At 41.4% G+C, this 13,907-nt stretch overlaps 1 protein-coding gene and 1 long non-coding RNA gene across 5 annotated transcripts in view; one reads left to right on the top strand and one right to left on the bottom strand.

Moving 5' to 3' along the window:
- The window catches only part of LOC135112015 (uncharacterized), a 39,109-nt gene that overhangs the window by 4,595 nt on the left and 20,607 nt on the right, over positions 1 to 13,907 (top strand). The window lies entirely within an intron of this gene.
- The window catches only part of LOC135112010 (collagen alpha-1(XVIII) chain-like), a 36,228-nt gene that overhangs the window by 20,247 nt on the left and 2,074 nt on the right, over positions 1 to 13,907 (bottom strand). The window lies entirely within an intron of this gene.

Genomic DNA, 13,907 nt, shown 5'->3' with positions numbered 1-13,907 from the left:
TAGTAGTAGTAGTAGTAGTAGTAGTAGTAGTAGTAGTAGCAGTAGTAGTAGTTACATGAATATAAAACTGAAATAGAGTTGACGTCCCTTTCTTTCATTACAATCTTACATCATCATCATAATTATCATCATCATCATCATCATCACCATCATCATCACCATCATCATCATCTAATCTTATTGTTCTTTTGTGTATGAGAATTTTACAAAAGAGAAACATGATAATGGGTGTCGATTATAGCCTCTCTCTCTCTCTCTCTCTCTCTCTCTCTCTCTCTCTCTCTCTCTCTCTCTCTCTCTCTCTCTCTCTCTCTCTCTCTCTCTCTCTCTCTCTCTCTCTCTCTCTCATTATGTAAGCGAGACACAAGACAATGCTAAGCCAGTTTACCAAATGTCACCAAAGGATCCATCTTTTCCGCCATCTTTTATTCTCTCAGGTCTCTCCTCCTCTTCCTCTTTCCTTCCTTCTCTCCTTTCCTTCTTCCTTTCCTCTTTTCTTCTTTCTTTCTCCTTTTCTTCCCTTTTTTTCACCCTTCTTTCTTTCCTTCTCCCGTTCTCTTTTTTTTATCCTTTCTCTACTTCCTCCCTTCATCTTTTCTTCTTCATTTCCTTTTTCCCTCCATTTTTCCTTCCCTGTTTTTATCCTTCCCTTCTTTTTTCTTCCTTCTTTCTTTCATCACTCCTGCTTTACTGCTTATCTTTCTCTTTTCTTCTTTTCTTTTTTCTTTTCTTTCCTTCATTCCTTCCTTTCTTTTCCTCCTCCTCCTCCTCCTCCTCCTCCTCCCATTACCTTCATTATATCGTTTTTCCTTTATCGCTGCATAATTTCCAAGCTATTTTGCACTGCTCTCTCTCTCTCTCTCTCTCTCTCTCTCTCTCTCTCTCTCTCTCTCTCTCTCTCTCTCTCTCTCTCTCTCTCTCAGGTCAAACGCTTGTTGAAAGAAAATGGAAAGTTAACTCATGAAATAGAAAACGAAAAAAGAACATAATTGTGAATATTTTTGTCATTTATTCTCACGTATTCCGGTTACGAAACATTTAAATTCAGCGTTTCATTGATCGTTTAGCCACCAAGGATTTGAACCCTCATGGCTTTGTTCTTTGTGGTACCCCGTGTGTGTGTGGGAGGGGGGGAAATTCAAAGACCGCGCCATCTATCCGTGAAATGTGACTGCGTAGGAAAAAATTTTGCTACTCGCTCTCAAGTTTCCAATCCTTTCTAAGCAGTCGAACCTCTGAACCTCTCTCTCTCTGAAACAGTACTTGAATAGGTCGGAGCCTTGGACACAGCGCCACCTACCTTGTACGAGTATAAAGAATGAATATTTATAAATGATACGCTCCTATATTTAAGCTATCGAATTCCATCTTAGGTTTAAATCCTCTTTGTAACAACGGACACAGCACGGTTAGCTCATACACAGCGGCACCCACCGGTTACATATGGTAGCGTAGAAAGAACGAGTTAATAAATTCCTACATTTTTTTACTACATTTAAGCGGTCAAATCCCGTTTATTTAGACTGAAACTCTCTGAAACAGTCGAAACAGTATTTGTTACGCACGGTGTGGTAGAGAGAACTTAATGTAGTTTTACGTAAATAGTTCTACTTTTAACTCAAACTCTGAAACAATAAGAAATAGTAGTTGAGGAGCTCAGATAGCGCTACCTATGGACTATACGGTGTAGGTAGAACAATGTTGGTGTATTTTTACCTTTCTACCCCATTTAAGCGACCAGACTCCATATAATTTGTTTCAAACCTCTTTTGGAACAACACCACCTATGGACTATATGTGGAGAGAGGTCAGTGATACATTCCTAACGTTTTCACTGCGTTTAAGCGATCAAACCCCACTCCAGGAGATTCAAACACTCTCTGTAGCGATTCGAAACGTTATCAAGGCAGTCCTGAGCTTCTTTTGCCCAGAAGGATTGGTATTGGACCTCAGGCTGCCTGGCTCTCCACATGTGCTCCTCCTGTTCCTCCTCGGCGAGTCCTACACCTGATATCCTTCCCAGTGCGTGAAAAAAGGAAAATGTTTAGGACTCTCGTGTGTCTTCCCCCATTCTCTCCACGCCAGACTTCATGGTATGTTTTGTTTTTTATTATAGTGTTTGTGTTTTATTTGGTTTATTCATCTTATTTCCTTGTGTTTTTGGTGATTGTTTTGTGGGTTTTATTCGCGTGATTCATGTGTGTGTGTGTGTGTGATGACGTGTAATTAAGCAATGGTCCTAATTATACTGAAAGGTGGTTCGGTCTTCACGCCATTAGCACGAGGGCTCGTTTTGATCACACACACACACACACACACACCACACACACACACACACACACACGGTATACAAACAAAGACGAAGGGGAAAAAAAATCTCCCCCAAGTCTCCAATATCGACGAAACCTTTGTGAATTTCCTTCTCATTTCTTGTTTCTCCCTTCCACCTGTCCCTCCTGCTCCCTCCCCCTCCTCCTCCTCCACATCCTCCTCCTCCTCCTCCTCCTCCTCCTGTGTATCTTCTACCATCTGCTCCTTCCATAACTGTTCCGCTGTTCACCATTCCTCTTTCCTCTCTATTCTCTCTCCCATTTCCCTTCATTCCAACTTTCTTTTTAGCAAATTTTATTCAACTTTTCTTTCCCTCATCCTTCATCCTTTCCTCACTTCACCCGTCACCTCGCGTCCCTTCCTCCGCGCCTACTCCTCTCCCCTCTCCTCTTCTCCAATGTTTTCCACCCCTCCGCCCTCCCGCTCCTCGCCCCCTCAGCCTCCCCTCATCTTCTTAATCTTTGTAGTGTCTCCGTGATGGTTTTGTCCCGTGTTACATCTCTCTCTCTAATCTTCGCCTAAAGACTGCGACCCCGTACCCGGAGATGAGAGAGAGAGAGAGAGAGAGAGAGAGAGAGAGAGAGAGAGAGAGAGAGAGAGAGAGAGAGAGAGAGAGAGAGAGAGAGAGTGGTTGTTGCTCTAAATTTCATAAGTTTTTAAAGGTGATATTTTTTTTTTTTTTATGTAGTAAAGCTTAAAGTAGACTTAAATCGAATTAGTAGTCTTGCAAAGTACAAGGCAAGAATTTGAGCATGTAATTATAAAAAGTCGAAAAAAAAGTAAAAACAAAGAAAAAATGAAAATGAAAAATAAGTTAAAGTAGCATTAAAAAAGGCAAATGAAATATCTACTACTACAACTACTACTACTACTACTACTACTACTACTACATGTTCATTTTTTTTTTTTTTTATCGAACGTTTTACCGAACAGATGATGATAAAAAAAGCAAACCTAAGAAATGAGTGATAGCAAGAAAGGAAGACTCGCATTGGTTGAGGTGTTTCAGGTGTTGCTTGCCGCCCCCTCGTCGCCTGGCCAGACGCAGGTGTGGTGTGCAGGTAACAACCTCAGATTCCCGGTAATTAATTCGAGGATACGCCTGACATCCACCATTAAGCATGAAAGACTCATTTATAATATCTAAATCCTTAATTGCAATTCTCTCTCTCTCTCTCTCTCTCTCTCTCTCTCTCTCTCTCTCTCTCTCTCTCTCTCTCTCTCTCTCTCTCTCTCGTTTTTTTTATCTGTTTTTTGGTTAGTTTCATCTCAGTATCTTGTTCGGTCATTTTTTTTTTTAATAGCTTGTTTCCCTGGAATTTATAGTGATAAAAAGAACGTTTTATTTCGTTCTGCAAGTCTATTATTCCTTGAGATGCTGTTCTTGTCTGGCATTAGTAATAATTAAAGCGTTTCTGAAATCCAACCTTCACCTATTTTTCCCATAAACTCTCTTAAGTACTGTGTTGGAGTCCGTGTTCTAGAGCTAAGGAGACGAACGCTTAACCTAACTACTACCTCTTCGTCGTCACTTTATCAGCCTATCTCTATACGTGGTCGCTGTTATTGATGAGCCGCCTCCAAATTTCATCTGTCACCTGCCATGTTGGTCTCTAGTCCCTTCTCTCTCATGTCATCTGTTATAGTCTTTCCATCTAATCTTGGGTCTTCCTCTTCTCCTCCTTCCTTGCACTTCCATATCCAGGACTCTCCTCTCATCACTTGCTCCATCCCTTCTCTTTACGTGCTGAAACCATTTAAGTCTTGCTTCCTGTGTCTTCTTTGAAATGACTCCCACCTTCACTGTATTGCTGATTCTGTCCTCCCTCGTCACCCCCACACATCCAACCCAACATCCTCATTTTTGCTACTTCCATCCTCTTTTCATTTACCATCTTCACAAGTAATGCCTCTGCTCCATACGTCATTGCTCGTTTCACCATAGTTTTGTAAACCTTTCCCTTTAATTTCAATGGCATTTTCCTGTCACACAGTACCCCTGATACATCCCTCCAGCTCCTCCATCCTGCTGCTTGGATCCTTCTAGTTACTTCCTTATCTTAATTACCATCTACTGATATGGTAGATACCAGATAACTGAAGGTATCTATTCTCTCTAGCTCCACTCCATCCAGCTTGACACTTTCACATCTATTCTGCTCTTCCTCTGTACACATCTTAATTAGATTCTGTCTTTGTTCTACTTATCTTCATCTTCATCCATCTACTCTCCAATGCTAACCTCCACTCATCCACTCTTTGCTCTATCTCCTCTTTAGACTCACCCACTAAAACATCATCTACATACATCATGTCCCACAGTGTTCCCACTCGCACGCCTTCATTCAGCACATTCATCCCAATGTTGAAGAGGAAGGGACTCAACGCAGACCCTTGATGCAACTCCACCTCCACTCCAAAGCTGTCTGTCGTCCCTACAGCTTAACCTAACCAGATCTAACCGAACTCCTCCTCCTCCTCCTCCTCTCCCTCTTTGCGCATGCTCCAGCTCCTCTCCTACTCCGTCTCACACACGTATGCTAACGATAAACTCCAGATACTTATATTTCCCTGAGCCTTATCATTTGATGCCTCTAGGTTATAAATTGAGGTGACTAACTTTCCCCTGCGAATTATCTCTCCTAAGTCCCTCACAAGGTTTATTAAGGGTAAATAGTCTGGGTGGATATTGTCTGAATTTGTTGTGGTGGCGGCGAGGGAAGAGAGAGAGAGAGGAGCAGAAAGAGACTGGCGAGTAATCAGCATAACAAACCGGAAATAGGGTGGTAGATAAATCTAGGTTGTGATGTGGCGCGTGATGGCCGTGCTGAAAGGAAGACGTGGAGGATGTGCTGGTGGGCGAGGAGGAGGAGGAGGAGGAGGAGGAGGAGGAGGAGGAGGAGGAAGAGGAAGGGGAGGATTCGGTCGAGTTAGTGCACATGTTTGGGAAAGGAGGACGGGAGGACCGGCTGGGGGGGGGGGGAGAGGAGTTTGAAGATGTTGATAGCCTTGGTGGAGGAAAAGGGAATACAAAGGAAAGCCAGACAGCAACAGACCTTTTGGTCCTTGCAAGGCTGTTTGGTAACTTCTACTAACTAGCTACAGGGAAGAGAGACAGGACAGCATAGCAGGAGGAGGAGGAGGAGGAGGCATAATTCAAAGGCTACAGTAACAGATTGGTGTCACAAGTATACCCATCTCCAGATAGAGAGAGAGAGAGAGAGAGAGAGAGAGAGAGAGAGAGAGAGAGAGAGAGAGAGAGAGAGAGAGGTGGAGTTTAGGTGGCCAGGAAACAATATAATGTGATGGATACGAATAACTGAGGGAACTTGTGTTATACATGCCACTGACCTCTGACTCTTGGGAAACGTCGAAAAGGAGTAGGAGGGAACAGAAAAATAAGCTGAGAGAAGTGAGGCGCGACAGGGAAATATTGTGGCAAAACAGAAATTTTAGCGGAATGTAGGGGAAAAATTGCCGGTAGATCTCACAATGGTGATCGGTGATAGTGAAAGTAGTAGTGGTGGTGGTAGTCGCTCGCCCAAGCAGGTAATAGTGAGGTGGTGTGATGACTTGGCGGGAGTTGCATGACGTCGTTTGCTTCATTTAAGGGCTGCATATTAACGTTAGTCTGCTTTGTGTTAGGTGAGGTTGTGTTATGTCATGGCAGGTTAAGATACGTTAGGTAAGAGTTAGTGGAGATTAGTGTAAGTTAGTTAGGTTTGGTTAAGTTAGTGAAGGTTTGGGTAAGTTAGTAAATCTGATTACTGTTGTGTTGTTTTTTGATAAACGTTTTCGTCTACGTGTTTATCCTACTGATGAACAAATGTATTCACACACACACACACACACACACACACACACACACACCGTTATCAGCAACATGAAAATGTAGTGGGTACTGTGTGTGTGTGTGTGTCAAGGGACGTTCCCAAAACTCTCTCTCTCACATACGTATAAGCAGGAATTCTCGCCTCATACGTTTCTGTCGCCTTTATCTCTGGCTCATGATTGGCTGGGGCGAGGAGTGACTAAGCTGAGTATGGCCCCTCGACACAGGTGCCTCTGAATTGTTGCTTCATACGTATCTGATTCTTTGGTCATACGTTTTGTCCTTTTAATTCGAGATGTGGGAAGCGGCGCCGGTTGAACTGAGTGCGTCGCGGGGTGAGGGGTTGCCTGTTTGTTGCCTGGAGTGGTTTTGTTTTTGTGATGTTCAGGTTATGTTACTCTGTATGGAATGCTTCAGTGGTGTGTGTGTGTGTGTGTGTGTGTGTGAGTTGAGAATGGTGAGTTAGTGATGGTTTACTGTTAAGTTGCAATGATGAGTTAAATGCAAGATGTTTCAAGAGTTAGTATAGAATATGGGTTTTGAGTAATATTTCAAACATAGTGATATTCATTTCTAAAAAAAAAAAAAAAGAGAGAGAGAGAAAAGAAAAATATAAAGACTGAATATTTCACAAGTTTTTTTTATTTTGTGTATGTATTAGAATATCAGAATCACTTATCACCAATAGGAAAGAAATGCGATTTTTGCTTTCCTTCGATGTCGTTCTTATTTATTTTCATCATATTATTATTATTGTTATCATTATTATTATTATTATTATTATTATTATTATTATTACTATCATTGTCACTAGAATTAAAGTTGGATTTTTTCTTTACGATGTGTACAATTTAAAATGATATATGCAATAGTGGACACACACACGGCTGAGTTGGGTGACCAGCAGACGACCGTAGGTGAATGAAACGTGCAGCTGGCCACACTCTTGCAAGGTCCACTTAGCGTTACTAGTGGTGGCCGAGATAGTAACTCCAAAACACTGGTAGTGAGCTTCACTCGTCCCATTCATTGGTGGTATGGAAAGGTAAGGAGGGGGGGGGGTGAGGGAGGAAGCAGGGGTCTCCTTACCCCCAATGAAAGGGTCGAGTGAAGTTTACTACCAGTGTTATTATCTCGGCCAGCATTGGCAACGCTACGTGTACCTTGCAAGAGTGTGGCCAGCCGTACATTAGTACCTCACAATAACTGTGGTAAGTTCGTCAGAACTATAAATAGAGAGAGAGAGAGAGAGAGAGAGAGAGAGAGAGAGAGAAACGGGGAGGGGGGTTTCAGGACATCAGTAGGTTATTGACGAAACTCTCTCTCTCTCTCTCTCTCTCTCTCTCTCTCTCTCTCTCTCTCTCTCTCTCTCTCTCTCTCTCTCTCTCTCTCTCTCTCTCTCTCTCTCTCTCTCCGCGTACCTGCCAACCCTCAGGTGTATACGCACGAGAGACAAAACCTGACCTAGACTCTCACTATGTCACCTGCAGTCGCCAGCCTAACATCAAACACAGGTGTGACAGACTCATCACAACCTACCTGGGCCCGTGTGTGTGTGTGTGTGTGTGTGTGTGTGTGTGTGTGTGTGTGTGTGTGTGTGTGTGTGTGTGTGTGTGTGTGTGTGTGTGTGTGTGTGTGTGTGTGTGTGTGTGTGTGTGTGTAGTAATGTATTTTCATGCTCTTCGCAATCTCTCTCTCTCTCTCTCTCTCTCTCTCTCTCTCTCTCTCTCTCTCTCTCTCTCTCTCTCTCTCTCTCTCTCTCTCTCTCTCTCTCTCTCTCTCGTGATCTTGTTGTCATAAATGTACAATTAACTGATTTTATTGTTAGTCTGTTTCGAGGTTTGGATAATAGTGGGAAGAAATGTACAGACGAAGTACTAGCAGTGATTGTAGTTGTAGTGGTGGTGTTGATGGTCGTCCAGAAGATTCTAACTAGTAATTACACAACCATGGTATTTTTTTTTTCATTCCAGAGAGAGAGAGAGAGAGAGAGAGAGAGAGAGAGAGAGAGAGAGAGAGAGAGAGGGCACACTTGAGGCTGAGGGCACGGATGGGGGTAGATGGTAATGCCAGTGAAGAATGGGAGGGAATAGGATGTGGTAGGGGATTCATGACCTCACTGTACCCTCCCGCCTCACTCTTCCGACTTGATGTCTCCATACATAGAGGTAATGGTGGTGGTGTAGGTGGTGAAACAGATTAAGGGAGGGGACATGAAGCACAAGGGAGGAGAGGAGAGATGAAAAGTGATGGAAGGGGAAAAGAGAGAGAGAGAGATTGGGTGGGTTCCTTCCTGTGTGTGTGTGCGCGTTTGCCTCTGTAATACTCGTACTACAGCACTAAATATCTATCACATTCGGTATGCTCTAGAAAAAAAATAAATGAATACTCATCTTCAACAACCCTCACAATGCCACACAACTCTTTATTTATTCTTACTAATTCTTTTCCATCTTGTGTCTGGCAACGCTGCACAGGTTTATTTGTAGCGTTGTTACACACAACTCAACCTACTATGCTGCATCACAAAGGAACAAAGGAACAACAGGTTTACATGGCTGCTCCTGATAACCCTCACCATCTAAAAGCGCCACACACTCATCAGGAGTTTATCAGAGTTATCCGATAATACGTTGAGTTTCCAAGCATGTTTTTGAACTGATGGTGTAGAATTGGAGTTAAAATGTCACTGTAATCATGAGAACATCCTTTTCTGTTAGCGTCACAAGAGACACAAAACACAAGATGATAATGTTGTTAGATACGGGACTACGAAATGCTTAACCTAACCCCCTGCTAATCTAATCTAACCTAAACTGACCCCCCTACTAACCTAACTTAACCTAACTTGATAAAAAAAAAATATTGGATTTTTGTTGCCCTTGGCCAGTGTCCTTCCTACATAAAAAAAAAAACCTTGTACATACGCCGAAACTCAAAAACAAAAGAAAGAAATGACCGTGTTTTTTGTTTCTCTTTTGTAGAGTCAGAGAAGATATTGAGGACATGTAATTCTCTCTCTCTCTCTCTCTCTCTCTCTCTCTCTCTCTCTCTCTCTCTCTCTCTCTCTCTCTCTGGGTATAAGGTTCACATAGATCAGCGGTGTCAGTTATAAGAACATAAGAACATAAGAAATAAGGGAAGCTGCAAGAAGCGACCAGGCTTACACGTGGCAGTTTTGTGATTAATTGTGTCAGTGTAACTGATGCACTGGCTGGCGGGTAGTGTGTGTGTGTGTGTGTGTGTGTGTGTGTGTGTGTGTGTGTGTGTGTGTGTGTGTGTGTGTGTGTGTGAACAATTGCGTCTGAAGCAAAATAATGCTTTTCCTCTTCCTCTCCCACTCTCTCTCTCTCTCTCTCTCTCTCTCTCTCTCTCTCTCTCTCTCTCTCTCTCTCTCTCTCTCTCTCTGGTAGATATTTTTTTTAGTTCTTCGATGTAGCTTTCTCATTATTATTATTATTGTTATTATTGTTGTTGTTGTTGTTGTTGTTGTTGTTGTTGTTCTTGTTCTTGTCTATATCACCACCATCATGTTAGACATACTTCACCTACTACTACTACTACTACTAACAACAGCAACAACAAAAACAACACCTTTTCTTTTCTTTCCTCCCTGTCTCTCGCCAATAACTGAAAAAAGAGAAAAATCAAATGAGAAAACAAATAAATCGGCAAATATCGGAGCGGAGGAACGAACAAAAGCACAGAAGACGAAGGAAAAGCGCACGAAAATGCAATAAATAAGGAAAAAAGGTTCTCAGGTGGGAAGGAACAGGTGAGAGGAACGAAAATGCATACGGAGGGAAAACTGTAACGTATCTGGAGGAGGAGGAGGAGGAGGAGGAGGAGGAGGAGGAGGGGTGAGAGGTCAGATTCGGATGAAAACAATGGGCATCGACATTTTTCTGATATTTCTTTGTGGAGGAAGAGGAGGAGGAGGTGGTGGAGATGGAGAAGAAGGAGGAGGAGGAAGAGAAGCAGAGGAAGGATAGAAAGAAGGAAGATAGGTGAGGAAACATTGCGTAGGACGATAGGAAGAAGGAAAAGGAGGATGAGGAGGAGGAAGAGAAAGAAGAGGAGGAGGAGGATCTCTGAAATAAAGCAAATGAAGATGGTGAAAAATTATGAGTAGAAATAGATGGGGAAAAACAGCGAAAAATAGGGAAAGTGGACTTGAATTCTGCGAAGGAAAAAAAAATCGAAGGGGAAAAAACAAACCTTTGTCTTGCGAGCGAAGAATCAGCTTTTTTTCTGTTTTATATATATATATATATATATATATATATATATATATATATATATTTTTTTTTTTTTTTTTCCCAAGTGTAGGAGGTCAAGGTGGAAAAAAAATGCAGCGCTTCTTTTTATCGCAAACTTAAAAAAAGGGGAAAAAAAGAACATTCCATTAATAGTAGTGCAGCTTGTGATATTTTACTCGGAAAGTGAATGGATCGTGATAAAACAGCGTCACTCACCATCACAAAAAGAGCGAATGAGGACAATAAGAAGAGTTAAGTTACAAAATAATAGATACTTCATTAAAAAAAAATAATATTCTGTTTAAATGCTTTCTTGATGCTAATAATAGTATACCACTTTTACCCCCCTTTTTTTCAGACTATTTCTATGTTCATAGCACTGATCACAACGACTGCACCATTTCGACTACAAACTAAGCAAAATCCTTCATGAAAACTAACTTAATATTCATTTAGAATCTCTTATCTTCTTAGTTAATTATAACATACTACTTTTATTTTTTCAGACTTCAAAATCAGCAAAGTACTTCACGAAAACTAACTTAATTTTCAGTTAGAACCTCTATCTTCTTTCTGTTAAATCATCTTTTTTTTTTATAGACTTTTAATGATCAACTCTTCAATTACAGGGACTACACCATTTAGATCACTCGATTACTTTGCTTGCTGTCATCAATGTCACTGAAATTCTGCTCTTCAATCCTTAACAGAACCTTAACGGAGATAAGGAGAATTCCTAGGAACTGAACTGTTAACCAATCACTTACAGTTCATTCTTTTCTCTGGCTAATGAGAACGCATGAAATTTGAAGTGTTATGACCCTATGAACTTCAACCAATCACGTTCAATCAATATTCCGCAGTAACCAATAAAAACACGGGAATTTTTTTTTAAATGTTTCATAATCCACTGTGTGTCAGCCAATCACATTCATTCAATTTACCGGATCCAATCATCCAATCAGAACGCGAGGACTTTAGAGAGTATATGATGCAGTGACGAATCAGAACTCAGAAAGCCTTCTTCCTTCAATCATCTTGACCAATCAGTGTGCGATTCCGCTTCCCAGCCTCCCTTTGTGGACAGGGAAGACTGTGACGTCAGACGGAAAGAAGAAAGGAAGACATTAGACCTGGAGGAGGAGGAGGAGGAGGAGGAGGAGGAGTAGACCTAGGAGGAGGAGGAGGAGGAGGACGAGGAGGAGGAGAGCGCATGAGGAGGAGTGAGACGAGGAAAAATGTTGAAGTTAAAATTAAAATGAGAAAATCTTAAAACTATGATGAAACCAAACGGAGAGAGAGAGAGAGAGAGAGAGAGAGAGAGAGAGAGAGAGAGAGAGAGAGAGAGAGAGAGAGAGAGAGAGAGAGAGAGAGAGAGAATGCAATGTGATGTCGAGAAATTCTAAAGTGAAAACTCTTATTTTAGACAAACACGGGAAGAGAAAACTGTTGGCATATGAACTTAGAAATAGAAAGGAAAAGGGAAAGAATAAATATCCGGCTTGATAAAGAAAAAATTGGGGAAAAAAAAGAACAAAAAATATTGACCCAAATTTTTCCCTTGAAGTTCATTAGCGATAGGAAATTATTGTCCTTATTACTTCATTAACTCTCTCTCTCTCTCTCTCTCTCTCTCTCTCTCTCTCTCTCTCTCTCTCTCTCTCTTTCTCTCTCTCTCTCTCTCCGGCCTATATATAAATACGTTCTTGAGGTGAAATCCGTTATTCACATTTAACTAACAACAAACATAACGAAAAATAAAAATGAATACACTCGTAAAGGAGGATAAAGTTCCATGGCGAACTTTTTAAAGATGTAGTGTCCATGCTTGAGAACTCTTCCAGAAATTCTTGATCCAGGATGATATATTGCTCTTTTTTATTTCTATTTTATTTTAACTTTTTTTTATTTCCTTGTTTCCTTGTTCTTCTATTCAAAATTAAAATATTTCTCTTTTTCTCGCGATGTTTTCAGCATTTTCTTCCTACAAGTGTTTTTTTTTTTTTTTTTTTTTTTTGTAGGGTAGTGAATGTATTCTTCCCAATAATGTCCTTTAAAAACTGTCGCAAGAATCATAAAAACACCCTCGATGAGTCCAATAACTTCTACTAGAGCCTTCTTTTTTTTTTTTTTTTATTGTTTGTTTCACTCCGCCATGGCCGCGCAAGTTTGATCAGATGTGTTTGCAAGTATAATTTCGAGAGGCGCCACTGTGAGCGAAAGAAGTGATGGAAAGGAGTGAAGTAGCAGCCCAGACTCATTACTACCCGCATTTTCGTTTATTATAAAAGACCACCGAGGTGTATTCGGATAACAAGAGTTTTGGAAGTTCAAGGAATAAAAAAGTCGAGATGAACCGATAAGAGTTTCAGAATCCGGTGCTTGGGGAGGTGAGACGAACTGACCGTGAATGTAGTAAATCCTTAGCTCAAGCACAGTAAAAACTTGTAATTATAATGAAAAATTACCGTAATAAAGCAAAAACTTGTAATTATAAGACAAAAAAAAAAAATTACCGTGATTATAATGAAAACTGAGCTTGAATATGGTAAAAACTGACAGCTAGTGAAAGACCAGGGGAAGCAGCAAGGATTGTGATCCTACAAGTCCCAACAACTCCTTGACGCACTTGTACCAGCGTGCCCTTTGTGTTTCAGCTCTGGCCGCCCATCAGGGTAATGGCGTAGTCTCCCTGTGACGTGTGGGAGGCGCGGAGACTTAAGGCACCAGGCGACATTAAGTGAGGAGGAGGAACAGGAGACGGGTCGGATGGTGGTGCGTGAATAGGTAGGAACAGAGGACAGGGAGATGCAGAATGGAAGAAAGGAAGGGTGAAAGTTGGTGGGTGGAAAGAGGTAAAAGAGGAGGAAAGGAAGGATGGTCGATGGAAGAAATGAAAGAAGAGAAGAGGGAAGAATAATTGTAAGCTTATGGTGATGAAGAGGAGAGGGATAGGAGATGTAAGATGGGAAAAAAGAAAGGGTTGGCTGGAAAAGGATGGGAAGGGAGGAGGAAAGTAAATAGGATGGAAGGAAGAGATGGTTGTAGGCATGTTTAGGAGGAAGAGAAGGAAAAGATGAATGAACACTAATGCAAATCAATGAAACGACAAGTGAACAAGAAGACAAGTAAATAAATGAACAGGCAGTGAAATAAAGAAATAGGCAGACTAGAGAACGAACAGATAGACAAACAAACGGACTTACAAACTAAGAAAACGCAAGAACGGCTTAACGAACTGGAAAAAAAAGCAACGGAAGGAATCAAATAAACAAGACAAACATAATAGGACAACTGAACCTAACGCTGAAAGAGGCAAGGAAAGGTCAATTCGGAAAGATAAAGATACCGTTTGGATATGCAGATGAGGGAGGAATCTGCAGGAAGGACAGAGACGCGGGAGAGAGAGAGAGAGAGAGAGAGAGAGAGAGAGAGAGAGAGTGGGGGGAGAGCGATTAGAAGAACAGGATAAAACGCAGCGTAGT

Source organism: Scylla paramamosain, chromosome 23, assembly GCF_035594125.1.
Source record: "Scylla paramamosain isolate STU-SP2022 chromosome 23, ASM3559412v1, whole genome shotgun sequence".
Lineage (NCBI taxonomy): Eukaryota > Metazoa > Arthropoda > Malacostraca > Decapoda > Portunidae > Scylla > Scylla paramamosain.
The sequence above is the reverse complement of the archived record's forward strand: the minus strand, read 5'-3'. Positions and strand labels throughout refer to the sequence as shown.